The sequence below is a fragment of the Pseudonaja textilis genome, chromosome 3 (genome assembly GCF_049901715.1).
Source record: "Pseudonaja textilis isolate UNSWEBS1 chromosome 3, rPseTex1.2, whole genome shotgun sequence".
NCBI lineage: Eukaryota > Metazoa > Chordata > Lepidosauria > Squamata > Elapidae > Pseudonaja > Pseudonaja textilis.
The window spans coordinates 128962597-128983347 of NC_141992.1; the positions used below are offsets into that span (position 1 = coordinate 128962597).

General features: G+C 44.3%; 1 protein-coding gene and 1 long non-coding RNA gene across 3 annotated transcripts in view; one reads left to right on the forward strand and one right to left on the reverse strand.

Annotated features, from left to right (window-relative positions):
• LOC148126317 (uncharacterized) overlaps positions 1 to 20751 on the reverse strand; it is a 120811-nt gene that overhangs the window by 91461 nt on the left and 8599 nt on the right. The window lies entirely within an intron of this gene.
• CDH20 (cadherin 20) overlaps positions 1 to 20751 on the forward strand; it is a 220843-nt gene that overhangs the window by 28126 nt on the left and 171966 nt on the right. The window contains exon 1 of one of the 2 annotated variants that reach the window (XM_087930759.1): positions 11294 to 11362. The exons of the other annotated variant lie outside the window; for it this stretch is intronic. The gene's annotated coding sequence lies outside the window, so the exon portion shown is untranslated. Of the gene's footprint in view, positions 1 to 11293; positions 11363 to 20751 lie in introns of those variants that run through there. 2 annotated transcript variants of the gene reach the window in all.

Sequence of the window (20751 nt, forward strand, 5' to 3'; positions counted from 1 at the left end):
TAAAAGTGTTTATAGCCCACAAGATATAACTGTGTTTTACAATAATTATTATATATGTTTACTACTAAAGACAATAGTACAGACAAGGCTTGGGTGCAGTCTGTCTCATTATTCATCTTTGCCTTTCATAGTTTCTTTTATTATTTCCTCTTTTTTTTAATACATGCACCCACACATTCTCCATTGTGGTGGAGATAGCATCCAGGATTGGATTGTTAGTCACTGCTTGGTGATTGGACTGAGTCTGTCCGATCTTTGAGAACACTCCCCTGTTGCTAAGGGTGCCCCAGAAATTGACTCAGTCAAGCTAGCTGGATGATGTGTATTTGATTGCGCCAAAAAAACTTCAAATTCATTGAAAATTAGGTCTAAAACCAATCCTGAAAGCTATTCCATTGGCAGCCGAACCAGTCTACTACTTACGCGGCTGTCAAAAAGGAACGATCAGTCAGGGCTTCAGCCCAGACCATCCAGGGATCGATCAGCTGAGGGCTGATCTGCATCGTGGCTAAAGGTATTTCACGGTGGTGTGTCAGAGTAACCTCCGCACCATTCCAGTGTTTAGCTTGGGAGGGCTTTGGCAGCTTCAAACGGCTGCCTCAGAAACCTGAAATTACCGCGGCAGCACTTTAAATAGGGCCAAAGACCAGCTGTAGCAAGAGATTGCGATTAATAACAGCTTCGGATCGTCTCCATTGTCACTGGTCTGGGGGTTGTTCTGTGCCCTTGTAGCCACAGGGCAGTAATTCCTGGGAAAGTTTGAGCACCGGGGACAGTTTATAATGACGGATTCCACTCAAAACACTGGCTGCACAAGCAGGAGAGCAGAAAATGGCTCGCAGGCCATCACGCTCTCTCAGCCCTGCAGCCCCAAATTTTTCAGCCCCCTCTGAAAGCCCCAAGCCAAGGGATAGAGCTGTGGGGGCTCAAAAAAGCTCCAAGGCAGCTGAGCGGGATGAATGCCGCAGGGACAAGGCATTGAATAGATTGTGGGCTAAAGCAGGGGTCACCAATGTTAAGTTTGAGCAATGAGAGGCTGAACCAGAGCATGAGTGCAACAATACTTTATTATAGCAATAAAGGGCTGACCGTGCTTGCCACGCCTGGAACTGGCTCGCAGCAATCAGCAACTGGTTGGACCCCGCAGCCTGCTTTTATAGCTGGCTGCTGGGGAGAACCAACCAATGAGGAAAGGGGGAAGAACGCCCACTCAAAGTGAGTGGACCTGAGTGAGAACTCCTAGAGTTCTCAGGACATAACACCCCTTCCCCCCAGCTGTGAACATGCATAGTCTTTGAGGTAGGCAGGAGGCTTATGTTGGCGCCCGGAACGGCGTAGTTCTGGAACATTGTCTGTCCGTCCGGGGTCTGCCTGGGCAGGCAGAGTCGGCAAAGTGTCACCAGTGTGCCCCTCAGTTTGGGCCTGCCCTGGGCTCGTAGGGTTGCTCACTGGGGATGTGCTCTCGAAGGCTGGATCGGGCTGGTCAACTGTCTGGGCGCCGCTGTCTGAGTTCGGGCTTTCGGAACCGGTTGTAGGTGTGAACTGATCGCCGGGCGTGATGTGGATGTGAGGCTGAGGATGAAGCCTCCCCTCGTCTAGTGCCTCTGGGTCCCTGCTGGCGATGGTGCTGCGGCGTCTGCGCAGTTGGTCTATGTGCCTTCTCCAGACGCGGCCATCCTCCAGTCTGACCCGATACGACCGGGGCCCAGTGATGGCTACGATCTCGCCCGGGATCCACAGGGGGTCTCCAGCGAAGTTCCTCGCGAAAACTGGTTCCTGTAAGATAAAATGTCTAACCCCCGATGAGGAAGCGAGGGGAGAGTCAGGGCAGTATTGTGGGTGTAGTCTGTCCAATACAGTCCTCAGGCGCCTGCCCATCAGGAGCTCAGCTGGGGACTTATTGGTGACTGAACAAGGAGTTGAGTGCTGGCTCATCAGGAACCGCGAGAGTTTGTGGTGCCAGTCATCTTTGTTGAACCTTGCCAGGGCTTCTTTAGTGGTCCTGACGGCCCTTTCAGCCAGCCCGTTACTGGCAGGATGAAATGGGGCTGTGAAAATGTGGCGGATACCCAGGTTGGCAGCGAAGCGGCTGAACTCAGTCGATGCGAACTGTGGGCCATTATCGGAGACGATGGAGTCGGGTAGCCCGTGCAGTAATCTAACAGGCGTGTCAACACGTTGGTGATTGCTAGTGTGTGGTGGTCGTGGATAGCTGAGCTACGTCAATCCACTTGGAATAGGCGTCCACGACCACCAGGAACATCTTCCCATGCAGAGGGCCCGCTAGGTCGATGTGGATTCTAGACCAAGGAGCGCTGGCGTTTTCCCATCTAGTAGGGGTGGCAATGGGGGGAGCAGGACGGGATTCCTGGCAAATGTTGCAGGAACTTACCCAATTGACAATGTCCTCGTCTAGACCCGGCCACCACACGTAGCTGCGTGCTAACGCTTTCATTCTCACGATGCCAGGATGTCCCTCGTGCAAAGCTTCCAGAACTTGGGTACGCAATGAGGTCGGGATGACCACTCGAGTGCCCCATAGTAGACAGCCCTGCAGACTTGACAATTCCTGCATGCGAGTCTTAAAAGGTGTGAATCTGTTATCAACATTGCCACCCGGCCACCCCCTCCTCACCCAGTCGAGCACCTGGGCGAGTGTTCGGTCTGTCTTGGTTTTAGCAGCAATGTCCAGGGCCGTGATGGGTAGGTCCAACTGGGTGATTTCGAAAATAGCGTGGACAGGAGCAGGGTCTTCAGCCGGGGCCGGCAAGGGGCAGCGACTGAGGGCATCAGCGTGGGACAGTGTTTTGCCCGGGCGGTGTACCAGTCGGTAGGAGTAGGCTGCTAGGAAGAGAGTCCACCTTGTCATCCTAGGGGAGAGGACTTGAGGGTTCTGCTTGTCCCCGGCTAGGAGGCCCAGGAGGGGTTTGTGGTCAGTGACCAGCTCGAAAAAATGGCCGAAAAGGAATTCGTGAAATTTTTTCACGGCTGCAACAGCTGCTAGGGCTTCCTTATCGATCTGGCTATAATTGCGCTCCGTAGCAGAGAGCGTCCTTGAGAAAAAGGCGATGGGAGCCTCGGCGCCATTGGGAAGCCTGTGACTTAGTACCGCCCCGATTCCAAAAGGGGAGGCGTCAGCTGCCAGTACTAAAGGGAGGTTAGGGTCGAATTGAATAAGTACCGCCTCTGACGTGAGTAGAGATTTGACGGCATTAAAGGCATGGTCTTCCTTGTGCCCCCAGTGCCATGGTGACTTTTTATCCAGTAATCTGTGTAGGGGTTCAGCTACTGATGCTTTATGGGGCAAAAAGGATGCGTAAAAGTTCAATAGCCCCAAGAACGCCTGCAGTTCGTGGATTGCCTTAACCTTGGACTCCAGGGGATGAATGCCAGAGGCGTCAATTTTATAACCCAGAAAGTCCACCTGTCTAGTGGCAATGGCACATTTTTCTTTTTTCAACTTGAGGTCATGCTGTCTGAACCTCTCTAACACTGCTCGAACTCTCTGGAAGAGTTGGGGTCTGTCCCTGGCCGAGACTAAGATGTCGTCGAAGTAGGGTACTACACCAGGGAGGCCCTGCAAAATCCGCTCCATGAGGGATTGAAAAATACCCGGGGCAACACTTACGCCAAATTGGAGACGCTTGCATCGGAAGGCACCCCTGTGAGTGACAATTGTCTGGAGTTCCGCTGTTTGGTTATCTACAGGGAACTGCTGATATGCTTGAGACATGTCCAATTTAGCAAAAATGCTGCCTGGTTCGAATGTGTGTAATAAGTGCTGGATGACGGGCACAGGATAAGCGCTAACTTGTAGAAATTTATTGATTGTCGTCTTGTAGTCCGAGCAAATTCTCAGGCTACCGTCTTTTTTGAGGGGTGTGACAATGGGCGTCTCCCACTTGGCGAAATCTGTTGGCTCAATGACCCCTTGTTTTAATAGTTTATCCAATTCTGCATCTAGTTTTGGCCGAATAGCAAATGGGACCCTACGCGGTTTTAGCCTGATTGGGACTGCTTGGGGGTCAACTGAGAATGAGATGGGGGTACCGTTATAACACCCCAGCTCTTCGCTGAATACATCTGAGTAATCAGTGAATAAGGAGTCAGTGTCTGAGGTTGAGACAGCATGGACTCCTGTTAGCCCTAGGCCGAGATGGGGAAACCAATCGAGCCCCAATAAGGTGGGTAGATTGCCGTTAACTACCACTAGAGGTAGGTGGTCTTTAAAAGCTTTAAAACTGACAAGAAACTTGCCTCTGCCGATTACAGGAATGGTCTTCCCCTGGTAGTCCTTCAGGCCAAACTGGCATCTCTGGAGCCGGCTAGTGGATAGGCTTGGTTGGAGCCTCTTAAGGGTGTTCCACGAGATAATTGAGAGCGCTGACCCTGTGTCAACCTCCATGCGGCACGGTTTACCTTCTAGGGAAACGGAGAGAGAAATTTTACTAACAGTGTGGCAAGTGCTCTTGGCAAGGTGGTGCGTGCGACAGTTCAGTACTTGCCTCTGTGGTCCCGAGTGCGAGGGAGGGTGCCTTTGTGCTGCGCTTTGGGGGGCTTGGCAGACTCTCGCGATGTGTCCCCTTTTATGGCAGTTATTGCAGGTGGCTCCTTTAAACTTACAGGTGGCCCTCTGATGAGATCCCCCACAGGCTAGGCACAGGGTGATGTGCTTGGGTGGACCGCTGTTTTCTTGCCTGGCTCCTACCTGCGGCCGTCTGTCGTTGGATAGGTGGTGGACTTCGTTTTCATCACTGATGGGTTCCTCTGCTACCACCTCCTCGGAGTGGACTGGAAGTGATGTCAGCTTGGCGCTTGGGCCCTGGATTTCGGTGGCTGAGGTTGTTGCCAACTCAGCTGCCAAGGCTTCCTCGACTGCTTGTGCGAGGTTGAGGTCTTTCTTTGCGAGAAGTCGCTTTTGCAGGTGGAGATCCTTGACCCTGCAGACTAATTGATCGAGGAGCATGTCCTCCAGGTAGGTTCCAAGCCCACAATGCAGTGCTGCTGTTCTGAGAGCGGCCATATATTGATTGATGGTCTCCTTGCTCGATTGCTTCCTCATACAGAAGGTGAATCTCCTGGCAATCTGTGAGGGCCTGGGGAATAGTGGTTAGTGAGAATTTCAAGTAACTCAGACCACGGAACGTTTTTCAACTCACGAGGAGCCACGAGGCGCTGCGGCCGTATCGTGAGCGGTGGCTCCGCAGTAGATTAGGAAATACGATTTTTCCGATGCTCCCCGCATCCGCCAGGCCAACTGCATCGATATAATGATTGAAGCAGTTCTTATACGATTCCCACTTCTCCTCGTCTGGTTTAAACGCGGGAAGACTGGATTGGAACTCATGGTGCTGGGACCGGTTGAACAACCTGAGGAAAAATCTCTCTGGGGCAGCAGACAATGTTTTAGTGCCCGTGGTGGGCAAGTGATTTCAGCTCAGGAGAGGCTGTTTTAAATCCTCTCTTTCTCTCTGGGTTAACCACGTTTGGCTGTTAGCCGTTGATGGCGTTTGGATTCGCGCCTGAGTGGGCGTCAGTGACTGGCTACAGCGCTGTGCTGTACCTTTTAGGTTTGAAATTCAAATGACAACCGTTTGAATTTCGCGCCTGATACTGAGCGGCTGCGGCTCGCAGCGCTTCACTTTCCCTGTAGCTGGGCTAACAAGCGGCTACAGACGCTTCTAACTTTCGATTCTGACCGCTCTCTCTGGCTGCGGATCAGCGTTCACTTCTTATCGCTTGCTGACCGCTTTCTCTGTCAGCGGATCAGCGTTTGCTCTTTTTGTTTGCTCTTTTTGTTGGCTGACCGCTCTCTCTGGCTGCGGATCAGCGTTTCCCTTATCGCCGGCCGATCGCTCTCTCTGGGTTGCGGATCGGCGGCTAGTGACTCAGCGGTTGCATGGTGCTTCTGGTCGCCATCCCATCCTCGTCGCCAGTGTTAAGTTTGAGCAATGAGAGGCTGAACCAGAGCATGAGTGCAACAATACTTTATTATAGCAATAAAGGGCTGACCGTGCTTGCCACGCCTGGAACTGGCTCGCAGCAATCAGCAACTGGTTGGACCCCGCAGCCTGCTTTTATAGCTGGCTGCTGGGGAGAACCAACCAATGAGGAAAGGGGGAAGAACGCCCACTCAAAGTGAGTGGACCTGAGTGAGAACTCCTAGAGTTCTCAGGACATAACAACCAACCTTTTGGACCTCAGGGACCACCAAACTCATAATTTTAAATCCTGGGGACCACTAATATGAATTTTGACTGCCAGTGGCTTGCTGACAGTGGGGGGGGGAGAGAGAGAAAGAGATCTGATCTAACTTCTCTCTCTCCCTCTCCCCCCCCTCTCTCTCTCACACACACACACACAGAGGAAGGGGTGGGATTCAGATTTATTAACAAATGGTTCTTTGGGCATGGCCTAATTTGTGGATGTGGCTTGATGGTCATGTGACTGGCTGGACATGGCTTGTATGTAAATATTATAAATATTTATGTAAATATTGAATTTTTTATAAAAAAAGAGCAACTTTTACCCAAAATTAGGCAAAGCAGGCAGGCAGATTGAATTGCTCACAGAATCACAGATCAGAGATCTATCTTTCTGTCATTGACTACCTGAGTCTGTCACATAAAATTTGTTTGCAAGCAAACTCATAAAATTTGCTAATAAGCAAACTCACAAAATTAACTCACAACATACCATGTATGTAAATATTGAATTTTTTATTTTAAAAAAGAGCATCTTTTACCCAAAATCAGGCAAAGCAGGCAGACAGATTGAGTTGCTCACAGAACCACAGATTCATTCAGAGATCTATCTTTCTGCCATCAGCTACCTGAGTCTGCACTGAATAATAGAAGCTTCAGTACTAAGGAAGGTTAAAAGCAGAGCCGAAGATCTAAAGATTAGCTAGAAAGCAAGAAATCCAACGGTTTTCTGCTTTCTAGCTAATCTAAATCTGCCGGCACTGCAGAACAGCTGATGGTCGGGCGGGAGAAGGAAAAATAGTAATTTAGCAGGCAAGTTTGCCAAGTAAGGAGTGAGTGGGCGGGGAGGGTTCCCACGGGCCATGTGGGCTACGCAGCCTTGTGTTCCCATGCACCCTGGATTAATTGCTTTGGGGTTGCTCTGGGGGTGACATTTCTCTGCAGCCCACCAGTTGATGACCACTGGGCTAAAAGACAAGTGGCCAAAAAAGGCTCAGAAATAGCACCTACCAGCTCCATGTCAGATTCCCGCCAAAATGAGGAGCAACCATTACCAAGAGGAGCCAGGCCTCTTCAGTCTGACAGGAGAGTATTACCAGACATGGCCACAGGGGAAGCTGAACAGCAGAATTTAATACAGGATCCCTAGAAGGCTCTGAAATAAGAAAGTTTTTCTCTGTCTGCCCAACAACTGAGCAGCTGACGATAACTGCCCATAGAACCAGAGTAGCCCCAGAGGCTACCTTTACTCCCATTTCAGCGGGACTTTGTCCAGCAGTGGGACAAGAGCCTGAATTTCAAATAAACATGCAGGTTCCATTAGCTGAGGCAGTGATTAGGGTGTATTAGCAGCCTTAAAACAAACCAGGCGATCACCTTCTGAGGCTTCCTTTTCCTCTTCAAAACATAGCATGAGACAGAGGTCCCATTATGAGGATGATCTCTCCATTTATTCAGGGTCTGATTATTATACTCCTGCTGAGATGCCCACTCTAATCCATCTGACATGGGGCAGCAGATGGATAGAGGTTTTTCTGATGATGAAGGCCTTGATTCTGACCAGCCCGCAATTTCAGGGCTTTTTCAACCTGCCCTTTTCAAATTGCTTCTCTTTAAAGCAAAGAATGCCAAAGGGCAAGGCAAGGCTCTCGAACTACCAGAGCCAACAGATGCGTCAGAAGACCCTAATGACCCATTGTTCTCAGAGAAGACCATAACGGCATCCCTGCACCAAAGATGTTCACAACAGTCATCCAAAGGCAGTGGTCTTCTCCTGGATCAGGCCCAAGCCCTTCTTCCCTGGACAGGCGATTATTCAATGTGGGAGCAGATCTTTCCAGAGCCCTGGAAGTGCAAACTGTGGATGCCCCAGTAGCAGCCCTGCAATCCAACTCTGACATTCTTGGGGACCCCGAGGACTCGTTCAGGGCAGAGAACAAGAGGCCAAACAAACCTTCCAGAAAATGCATCAGTCAACAGCTTGGGCAGTGAAGGCCTCCACTGCTGCATCCTTTTTGAACTCATCTGGCTACAAGAACTGCAGGAGAGAAAACCAATTAATGATGTCAGATCCCACAAGCATATTAATAAGCTCCTAGCAGCTATGGAGTTCTCGGCTGATACCACCCTCAGTGCAGCCAGATTTGCCTCAAAGGTGATAGGATCGTCTATAGCCTCTCGCCGTCTGCTCTGGCTTAGACAATGGCAGGCAGACATGAGACATAAGTAGAGGTTGGCCACTGCCCCCTTCAAAGGGGATAAATTGTTTGGAGAAGCCCTGGACAAGATGCTGGTGGACTCAAAGGACAAGGGGAAGATCTTACCTTCCAGGTCCAGAAGAGGCGAATTCCGCTTGATACCCTATTTCAGATGTCCCTCTTTTAGGGCACCTGAAGCTGGAGCAGGGTTTACTAGACCCTAGTGGCCTTTCATCCCCAGGTAGGATCAACAGCAGGACAGGACAGGTAGAAATTGCCCGCCCAACAACAAACTGCTGGGGGTCATCCCTACCGATGCCTTAGATAAATTTACCATCAATCCTCCCATTGGAGGACATCTGGCCTTGTTTGCCAGGTGTTGGGAGGAAGTAACCACAGACATCTGGATCCTGGAGATAGTCCGTTTGGGCCTTTCTCTAGAGTTCCTCTCTATACTCCTGAGGTTTTTCATTCATTGTCCTATTTCTAAAAACAGAGAGAGGAAGGTCCTCATGGAAACAGCTATCCAACACTTGTTGGAATACAGGCTATTCAGCTGGTGCCTGAGGACCAACAGGGGATGGGATTTTATTCCATCTTGTTTGTAATACCTAAAGCCTTAGGGGATGGAGGGCAATTCTGGATTTGAAGCGTTTGAACCACCAGTTGAAATACAGGTGGTTTAAGATACACTATCTTCAGTCTATTCTGGAGGGAATTAGGGAGGGGGATTTTCTTACCTCCATAGATTTAACTGAGGCCTACCTTCATGTGCCAATTCTTCCGGCCCATAGACAATTCCTCAGGTTCTGCTGCAATGGTAGGCATTTTCAGTACAGGGCCTTGCCCTTTGGACTTCCATACGCTCCCAGAACATTTACAAAGCCATTGGCAGCCCTGGCAGCCCATGTTAGGGACATTCCAATCAGAGTCCAGTGCTATCTGGATGACCTCCTGGTCCAGTCATCCTCCACATTTCCAGCAGTAGAGGAACTGGATATTACCATCCAGGTACTCCAGGAGAATGGCTTTTCTGTCAACGAGGCCAAGAGTCACTTCATTCGTACTAATGGATTGTTCCATCTGGGAGCTGTAATAGATACCACATCGTGCAAAGTGTTTTTATCCCAGGAGTTTTAGGAGAGTATTAGGGAATTGATTGGGCATGTAAAATCTAAGAACAGTGTTCCCCTGGCTACATTTTCTAAACTCCTAGGTAAATTGATCTCATGCATTAATATAGTGCCCTGGGCTAGATTCATGCCAGGGCACTCCAATAGTTTCTTCTTCCTTATCAGAGGACATGTAGGAGTTACTCCCATTCCCAGGTCAGGTTAACCCTGGAAGTCATCAAAACCTTTAGATGGTGGTTATCTGAGGCCCTTTCCTTAGGGCTTATTCAAAGACCCTGACTGGCTGGTGCTGACTATGGATGCCAGCCTTTATGGCTGGGAAGCTCATCTCCAATCCAGGATGGTCCAGGGACAATGGTCCCAAACAGAGCCACAATGTCAATTAGCTAGAACTTAGGGCAGTCCATCTGGCCCTAAGGGGATTACAGGACACAGTAACAGGAACATCCTGGTCTTAACTGACAGTGTGACAAACAAGGTGCATATTAACCGCCAAGGAGGAATACATTCCAGACCCCTGGTGCTGGAAGCAGAGCAGCTCTGCCTCTGGGCAGAGAGGCACCAGGTATCATTCAGAGACATTCATTACAGATGCCATTCAAACTTTCTCCATTTTAAAATGAATGTTTTGATTTGTTTCTTTTAAAAAAATCAAAGATTGTACTTTACAGTGGTGGGATTCAAAAAATTTTACTACCGTACTGTGGGCGTGGCTTAGTGGGTGTGGCAAGGGAAGGATACTGTAAAATCTCCAGTCAGAGCGGGCATTTGCCAGTTCTCCAAACTACTCAAAATTTCCTCTATCGGTTCTCCAGAACTGGTCAGAACCTGCTGAATGCCACCTCTGGTACTTTATGTTAAAAACAATGATCTTTCCATATAAAAATTCCAAGTCATAATACCTTTTAGCTGTGATTCACTGAAAACAAAATATTCTAAAATTTTATCAATTTGGCTTTGATCATCTTGTAAATAACTGATAAATATCCAACTTTAAAGCAATTTGGTTTTTATTTCACACCAACTATGAATGAAACACTTAGCAGAATTCTGTTGTAAACTCTGCTCAGATTTATGTTATATAATGTTGTTCAAATATAAAAGAGCAACTGCAGATATTTGAGTCAAAGATAAAAGTCAGAAGTATTTTTAAGCTTAGTAACTAGGGCAGTGCAAATCTTTGTGAGGGAACTTTGATTTGATCGAAGTTTCACTGAAATTCCCCTGGAAGTAAAGCCATACAGCATTTCAAGATAAGTTGGATTGGCTCTGCCACCGGGCTTCCTGGAAGTAAAATATCTTGCCTCTTAGTTAAACCCTCCTTTTGCTTTCATTTTTCTTCATTTATTTAAATAAACAGGGAATATCCATTAGATTATCAAAGGTTTTAAAACAAAATATATCACTCTAAATGTGTAAAATCAGATGTGATTTTATTTTGCAAGAGTTCCAGGAACTGCATAATGGAACTGGGAGTGATTCTTTCTTAAAAGATGAAGGAGAAGGAGAAAGAACAGGAGGCAAAAGGTTAACTTGTATTATAAAAAGAGTGCTACAGCATTGAAAGAAGCTGTTTCTGGAACTTCCAGTCAGTGAACTCCAATCAGTCTCTTTAGCTAAGATCAAAAGAAAACAAATCTTTAAACAAATCTTCACCTAATCTACCATATTGTGGAAAAACAAAATCCATTCAATTGCCTCATTTTGATTACCTGTTTCAATAACAAAATAATCGGAAAAATTATATTCTTCCATTTCAGATCTCATTACTACAGAATACATCCTCCCCAAATGAAATTATTTCAGTGGCCAAACCATGCTTATTGAGGTAAAGTCTTACAAGTACTATCCTTGGATAGGTGATTGTCAGACATCAGATATTTTTTGATACAAAAGAGTTAAGTGTCACCATAATGGTTATTTTTGACTTGATTAATGTGATTGTGTATTGTACTAGCAGAACAACGGAGTAAGAAGATTTGACTGGAATAATGGTTCAGGCAAATCATAATACTAAAGTACCCTGGGCAACACTTGCATTTATAGCCAAGATTATTCATATTTCCTATTTTAGTCCATGGTGCATTAAAACACACATATGATCTAAATCATCATATTTTAAAAAAAAGAGGCTGCAATTTTTATTAAACATATGTTTTATATTTTTTTCCTTTTTAATAAACACATTGCTTTTCCCAAATCAATGCATGCATGAATGATCCATTGTCAAGGCTGCAAGCTGGTTTTTGGTTAGTAAAAGGCTAAGAGAAGTCATACATGGACGTTATGAGTAGCATCTTCTGAGCTGAGTCTCCCAAAATTCACTTTTGACATTTCAGACATGTGATTTAGAAATTTTCACAAGGATCAGTCACTTAATTTGCAATAAACCTTAAGTGCAGCACTGTAAACATTATAATATTGGTATTATATTCCTACTGAAGTTTGTGCTCAAGCTTTCTTCTAAATATTATCTGTTATCCCATTGGAACATGTGTTTCCTATGCCAATGTCCCTAATTCAATTCTTGGCATCTTCAGGGCAGTACATTTTTTGAGTGGAGTGTTGTTTGGAATATTGTTTGCCATAATTTGGTTAATGGTTCATGATTATGACTTGGTTTAAGGAAGCTCTTTATATTCAAATGGTCTTTCTTGATTTATAAGGTACAAGTTTTTGTTTTTTTCTTCTCCTATTGCCAGTTCTTTCAGCACATATTTTAAGAAGTAAAACAGTGGCATTGATCACTGAAGACAGTAATAATGTAATATTTTAACAAATATTGTTGTTTTTAGGATTGTCCCATACATTTAGAACATTTAAGAGATGAAAATTTTGAGACTGAGAAACTTTGCATTACCTCAGTGTGGTTTGATTTCTCTTAACAAAGCTAAAATTATATTTGCAATCAAATGGAAATTCACGACTGATTTCACTTTAAACTTTCATCTAGAAAACTTTATTCAGCTATTACTGAATTATCTTTATATTGAAACGAATGTTCATGAGCTGTACACTATTTTATCTCTTTAAGATATCTATTATAAGATGTCTATAAAATACTTTTCAGTGGTTTGGAACTTGATGATCTGAGACTGACACTAATTAAGCCAAGCAGAGTTGCACTGTTTCTTCCTTTCTGAAGTAGTGCTCAGTTATTTTTCATACATATATTTAAAGATTTTGCAATAGAATCTAATCCATAACAAGTAAAAATCAGTAAATCAATAATGTGTTAGGTCAGCATGTAAATTTCCTTCCTGAAAAATAAAATAAATGCTTCACTTCAAACAACCTCAAAGCATGCTGTCTTAACTTTGATTCCCAATTCTAAATAGTTGTTCAGAACTGAATATGAATGTTTGGTTCGGAACTGAATATCTAATCTAAACAAACAAAACTAGAGTGGTACAATATTTACACCACTTTCTCAGAACCTATTTTTCACTAGAAAATAAGAGTGATTCTTCTTTCTCCTACCATTCTATGAATTGGATCTGGGATTAAACAAGAATTAATGGCAATTGAAAATTGAAAATAGAGATGACCTGGTTTATATAATGTTGCATTTTTTAATTAGCAAGCTGCCGAATTTGAGCCTTAAATAAATGTATAGTTGTGTGGCTAATATAGTGTATGGATTTGAAGAATTTCTTGCTCTAAATTCTTCACCCTAGAAAATAAAAAAGCCTCAGATTGTATTTTCCTTTCACTTTCTTGTGATAGCCGGAAGTGCTTCTTTGAACTCACTTTGATCGAAGTACAAAACTGAGTCACCATAAGCTCAGCTTTCGTTTATATTTCATACTTAAAATCAGTGGAGAAGAAAGTAAAAAAGAGAAGGAACTTTCTACATCCCAAGATTAAAGAGGGCTTGCATAATAAAGGATGGTAGAGGTAGAAGAAAATGATTTTGAGCTTATGGCCTAAACAACCAGTAAGAATATTTCTGTTTAGATTACAAGAAGTACAGGTTACTAACACTAATTATCCATAAATAATCATATCCATTATTATCCATATGCAAGTAGAAAGTAGTTATATTGTACAGACTCAAGACTTCTGAGAAATCAGTCTCCAATTAAACACAAAATCCATATTAACTGATTAATATTTGTTGAAGATAATTTACAATACAGAATAGAGTAGAATATAATTCTTTATTGGCCAAGTGTGATTGGACACACTTGGCCAATAAAAGAATTTATCTTGGTGCATATCTCTCAGTGTACATAAAAGAAAAGATACATTCGTCAAGAATCATAAGGTACAACACTTAATAATAGCAATAGGGTACAATAAGCAATGAAATCATACTAGGAAACAGTCAATAAAAATCGTTAGGATTCAAGCGACAGTTACAGTCATACAATCATAAGTGGGAGGAAATTGGTGAAAGGAAGGATGGGAGGATTACTAGTAATAGTAATAGTAATGCAGACTTAGTAAATAGTTGACAGTGTTGAGAGAATTATTTGTTTAGCAGAGTGATGGCATCTGGAATTTCTCTCCATTCCTCTGAGGCACTTCATCCGTTGTCCCATCTCCAAGAACTCCACCAAGAGGGATCTTATGAGTATGGCAATTCAACATCTCCTGGACATCCAGGCCATCAAGCCAGTTCTGGAAGATCAACGAGGGCATGGATTCTACTCAATCCTCTTCCTAGTTCCAAAGTCCTCAGGGGGATGGAGAGCAATTCTTGACCTCAAAAAATTAAATGTCCATTTGAGGTACAAGGGTTTCAAAAGGCTTTCTCTGCAGTCAGTCTTGGACGACATCAGGGTGGGTGACCTCCTGACTTCCATCGACTTAATGGAGGCCTATCTCCACATATCCATCCTTCCCCTGCTCCGACGGTACCTCAGATTCTGTTACTTGGGCCATCATTTCCAGTACAGAGCTCTGATGTTTGGTCTAACCTCTGTCCCCAGGTCCTTCACAAAAGTTCTAGCAGCTCCTAAGGAAAATCCCGGTGTGTCTCCAGTGCTACCTGGATGACATCATCATCCAGTCTTCCTCGCCCAGCTAGCACAGAAGGATCTGGAAATGACAATCTGTTTTTCAGGAACATGGATTTTCCATCAATTTTCAAAAGAGTCATCTTGTACCAACTACTCATCTGCTCCATCTAGGAGCAGTTATAGACACCAAGCTGTGCGAGATCTATCTTTCCCAGGAGCGACAGTCACCAAATCAGGATGGAACAACTCATTCCATTGGCCGTACTCTCTCAGCTCTTGGGAAAGATGGTCTCTTGCATAGCCATAGTTCCTTGGGCCCGATCACACTTAAGAACCCTGCAATGGTTCCTGTTACCATTCCAGAGGGCAACAATTCCACCTCCAAGGTCAGGGTACCATTAGAGACACTCAGGTCCCTCAGGTGGTGGGTGTCCACAACAAGCCAAGGGAACACTATTCAAGGAGCCCAGCTGCCTGACCTTGACCTCAGATGCCAGCCTGTTTGGATGGGGAGCCCGTCTCCAGCACCAGCAGGCTCAAGGACAATGGTCTCAGGCAGACCTGAAGAACAACATAAGCTGGCTGGAGTTGTGAGTGATCCACTTTGTCAGTGGTGGTATGCTACCAGTTCGGTCCGGTTCTGCCAAGCCGGTAGCAGTGATGAGCAGCGGAGACTGTACTGGTTCTCTTTGCTGCTCTGCTGTTGGGCCCACCCACCTGCCCAGGCTCCCATACTCACTTTTATCTTCTGCTTTTGAAGTGCAGCTGCTTTTTGCAGCACAGAAGAATGCTGTACGGCAGCTGCTGAAGTGACCAGGAGAGTGCAGGCTTGCAGGAGGTGAGTTGGAACGCCTCTGCATCTGTGCAAAGTGTGCATTTGGCACGTGTGCACATGCAAAGTGTGTGCACATGCGCAAATCGCACCCACCAAACCATGCCCACCGAACCGGTGGTAAAATGTTTTGAATCCCACGACTGTTCTTCACCCTCCGAAACTTCCAGACCATTGTAGAGGGACAAGACTTACTGATCATGACAATGTGGCCGCAAAAGCACACATCAACTCCCAAGGGGGCACCCACTCAAGATCCCTTATGCGTGAGGCAGACCAACTATTTCTTTGGGCAGAAGCTCACCTGAGTTCCATCAAGGCAGAGCACATCTTGGGGGTGACAAACGCACAGGTGGACTTTCTCAGCCGGACCACGGTGGACCACTGAGTGGCGGTTGCACCCGGACTTCTTCCAGGAAATGTGCAAGAGATTTGGCCTCCTGGTCCTGGACTTGTTCACCACACGAACTCACAACTGCCCAGATATTTGCACCAGAGTAAAGGGAGTCAATGCCCTCTGCTGCCCCTGGCCCAAGGACCTATTATATGCATTCCCTCCTCTTCCCATCATACCAGGAGTGATCAGGAAACTTCTAGCAGAACAGAGATATTACTCATCACTCTCCATTGGCCCAGACAGCTATGGTATGCAGATCTCATCAACCTCCCTGTGTCCTGGCCTTGGAGAATCCCTCGGGACAGGGATCTTGGTCCACCTGGAGCCTAAGTGGTTCCAACTGACCATCTGGCACTTGAGAGGAGGATCCTGACGAGGGACAACTTTTCAGGGAAGGTGATACAAACTATCCAGGCTTCCAGGGGGACTTTCACCAATAGAATTTATAACTCTACTTGGAAGGCATTCTGCAGTTGGTGTACTAGGTTGAGTCTGGACCCCATGTCTGTCTCCATTCCACAGATCCTGGACTTTTTACAAGACGGTCTAGACAAAGGGTTATCCCCAAACACTATCCCGAGACAAATGGCTGCTTTGTCCTCAGTGCTGATTTATGGAGACTTGGAATCCATAGTGCACCATCCAGTAGTATGTGCTTTTTTAAGGTGGGTGGTTAACTTGAAACCACCTGTTGTACACAAGTACCCAACTTGGGACTTGTCTAAAATTTTACATGCCCTTACCTTAGCACCTTTTAAGCCACTTAGGTCTACAAGTCTGTGATACCTGTCATTCAAAGTCGCCTTTTTAGTGGCCATCACCTCAGCCAGGTGAATTTCGGAATTGACTGCTCCATGCAGACAGTGTGGTTCTACGTCTGGATCCCTCCTTCATCCCCAAGATCAACTCCTGGTTTCACTGGGCCCAGGAGATAGTGCTGCCAAACTTCTGTCCAGGACCTTCTCATCCATTGGAACAGAAATGGCATACTCTGGACATGAGGAGGGCACTACATAGATACCTCAAACGAACTGCACTTCACCCAGCTCCGAATCACTGTTTGTCTTGTTCCAACTGTCTTCTCTAGATTTAAAGGTCACTTCATCGACCATAGGCTGTTGGATAAGGGCGTGTATAGCCAAGGCCTATGAGACACAGTCTATTCCAGTTCCCAGATGATTAACAGCCCACTCTACTCGAAGCACTGGGACTACAGCCGCATGGGCGATGCTGGCTTTGATTGAAGAGATCTGCAGGATGGCAACATGGTCCTCACCATCTCCTTTTGTGCACCACTATAAGCTGGACACATTCACCTTGACTGAGGCTGCCTTTGGCAGGATGGTACTTCAGTGAGTGTATGTCAGTAGGAGGACTCAGGACCAGACCAATTCCCACCCATAGGGACAGCCAGACTTTGGTATGTCCCATGTGTGGCTTCTCCAATCAATGTGCTGGAGAAAGAGTGTTGTCTTACCTGCATGCTTCTTCTCAGCACGGCGGTGGAGAATCCATTCCCTCCCTGGAGACCGTCAGGTGCCTTGTCCAGCACAGGAAGAGCCAACGCCACCAAAGAGTCCTTCAGATGACTGTGCATTCGTCATGAACTGGGAAAGTGACAGTTGACAGAGGGGCATGGTAAAAGTTTAATGACTCAGTCTCTGGGCAGAAAGGCATGTATCAACCTATGTGTGGATTCTCCATTGCCGTGCTGAGAAGAAGCATTCAGGTACGACAACGCTCTTTTTATCATGTATGGGGGATGTGTAAAAAGTCAAAATATTTCTTATACAAATAAAATACAATAATTCAGGACATTTTGAAGACTAATGCACATTTGAAATCAGAGGCTTTTATTTTGGGACTAATGAACAAATGACTGGAAAAAAATGGAATGTTGTTTTTATGTAAGACAGCTATTACTGTATGCTCGAAATTAGAAAAGTTCAACACTACTCACAAGACAGGAATGGTTAGTGAAGAGGATGACATTTGCAGATGTAGCAAAATTGACTTCCTTGATTAAAGAAAAGACATTATCTACATTTATGGCTGACTGGAAACTGTTTGTACACTTTTTGCATAAAATAGGAAGAAAATGCACTTGTGTTTTGATGATTAGAAAAAAGTAGATAATAGGAAAAAGCTTTTTTTGTAACCATACAGTACTGTAATTGATAATTCGGTAATTATATTTCTTGCAAAGGAAATCGGAAGTTTATTCTTTCCCTTTTTATCTTTTTCCTGTAATTTTGTCTCTTTTTTCTTTATTCTGTATTACTTTGTGTTAGTTTTTATGATCTCTTTACAAAATTAATAAAATTTATTTTAAAAAATAAATGCAACTCAAGAAAAAGTGCAGAAATTCTACGATCATTTGTATCATTTTGCCACACGGTGAAAGAAATTAGATAAATGGTTCCCTGTATTTAATCAGATAACTAGTTTGCCAAGTGATTATGAAATGCACATTTTGAAGTTACTGCCTGGAAAATAATTATGTTTACCCAAGCATGAGAAAAAGAAAAATAACAGGATTTAGCACTGGTACTTATTTTAGAAAGTTATAAAAAAACTTTCATGGACAAATGCTGATTATCAAAACAAATAAATTTAATGAACTTTTGCCAATCATTTCAGAGCTATCTGTAACTTGAATCTTTGCTGACCATCGTACCTCTCTGCTAAACTAAGTATGCAATTTCCCAAGTCTTGAGAGAAATTGATCCATAATAGTACATGAATGTCCTATTAATGTTTTTATTCTTCCGCAACATTCCATCTCTCCTGTTTCCTAAAAGTTGCATTACAAGCTTTGGCATAACCCCCTCCCCCTCAAAAAAAAAAAAAACCCACCCAAAACACCTCTTTGTTCTTCCTGACAAAAAGGAAATTGCTTAATGTTTTAAATCGCTTAATGTTGTCATATCTCTGTGCAGTTAATATTTTTAAAACATTCTACAATGAAAAGGGATTTTTTCTCAAGGATAAAGTACTATATAGCGGTCTAGACAACATCAACTGTATTACTGAATGGTAGATTTTTAGAGTATATTCATGGACTGGAATAGAGCTTGGTAACAAGGTCAGCCAATGAATAGGCATAGCAACTAAATCAGCCAATGGGGACAGTTTGGAAACTGAAACTAGATTAGCCTAGGCTGGAAACTGACACTAAAAGTAGTCTAGGTGTGGCTCTATATTAAGCTCTGAAACTCTGCAGCTATGTTGTGCTCTGAGTCTGCCTATTGAAAATGAAACTTGTTTGCTTGCTGAAGACTGGAGCTATGCTGCTGTAAGTTGCTTGCAACCTGTTTCTGTCTGAGTTTGCTCCATGTTGGAGAAATCTACAGCTGTTTTTTAAAATCTACTTACTATGTTTATGAAGATTAAATGAAGCATCAGTCATCTGTTTTATTATCTCTGCAAAACTCTGAATATAGATTTATGTGGCTTTTGCAAAATGTTGCTTTCAATCATAATCAATAGAACACACTATGCTTATTCATTAGCCTAAAACACAGGGTAATGCAAACCATAGACTTTACGTGGATTAGAAGCTGGATTTCACATTCCAGGAAATTATGGATTAAATATATTTGCAATCTGGGCAAGGACATCAGATGCAGAATTCCAGTGTCCCACAATTTTAGAAGGCAGAATATTTCATTAATTCAAACTAGATACTGCTGAGCGTAGTATTACAAGCACCTGGCAATATGCTGGGCTGACCACTTAATATTTTGCTACCGGGTGTGAATTACAAGGGGACGGCCTTCCATCTCATCCAATCCCACACCGTCCTAAATTATTCTCTACATACTTGCATATTAGCCTTGATATTAGGCACATCACTATTAGTCAATCAAGGCAATGTGTCCCATCCTTTTTCTAGCCAGGAGGCCTAATGCATCACAAAAAGCTGCAGCTTATCAATGTAAAGGTTTTTTTAACAATGTCATAAATCTAAAAAGATCTGAGAGTACCTAGTTTACATAATTAGGACCATGTGATGCATGCTTGACTAGAGTAGTATGAATAATTGTTAGTGTGGCATCCTACAAGCATATTAAAGAACTCCAAAACCCCCGAACCAGTGCTCTGTTTCTTACAGCAGTAGGAGTGATACAATTATCATAAGTTATTTTCCAGAAGGGTGAAAAAAGTTGTTCTTGAACTGAGGTAGCAATAAAATTAAACCTTGAAAAAAACCTTGATCCTCTTTGTTAGGAATATGTCACCTAAAATTGGGTTAGAAATATATAAACCAGGATAAACATTTTAGTACTATATCTTTAAGGGAATGCAAGAGCATGTAATTGGGTGTGGTTTCTCAAACAGCCATAAGATGGAGCCAGAAACCTGGGTTGTTTAGTCTTAGTCTCAGAAGAGATTGTGTCTGAGTGAGTATCTCTGTTTCCTTCTGTTGGAAAGTATTGCCGTTGCTCCATTTCTTCAAATTGACTGATATTACTGGGATTTAATGTAAGTCTGATACTGAACTGTTTTTGACACTGGACTTTGATATTTGGATTATCCCTGGATTGAAAACTGACTGATTTAACTTGTGAAGGACTTTGGATTGCTTGTTTGGACTTTGCTTAAACCTTTCTGGAAGTAAAAATCTACATTTACTGTACAGTGTATCTGTGTGCTCTGTGTGTATTATTCCTACACTACTCTCTATATGTCTCCCTGTATGCGCTCATTCTCCTAACGAGGAATTACGTCAACACTGGTTATGGGCCCAGGCCATACCAGGCTCAGATAACTGAGAGTTAGTGTGAATACACAGTACTGTATACAGACAGCTGTTTACTGTTTAATTGTGGTTTACTATCCTGGTAAAGATGGCACAAGTCACTTCAACAAGTCTATCACTGATAACCCGGTTGGATGGAACAAACTATTTTTCCTGGTCTATGAAATGCAATCTACTTCTGCACAGAGAAGGTTTATGGAATGTAGTTCAAGATCCACCAGATGTAAATGCTTGGGATCCAGCTAATGGGGATGATGCCAAG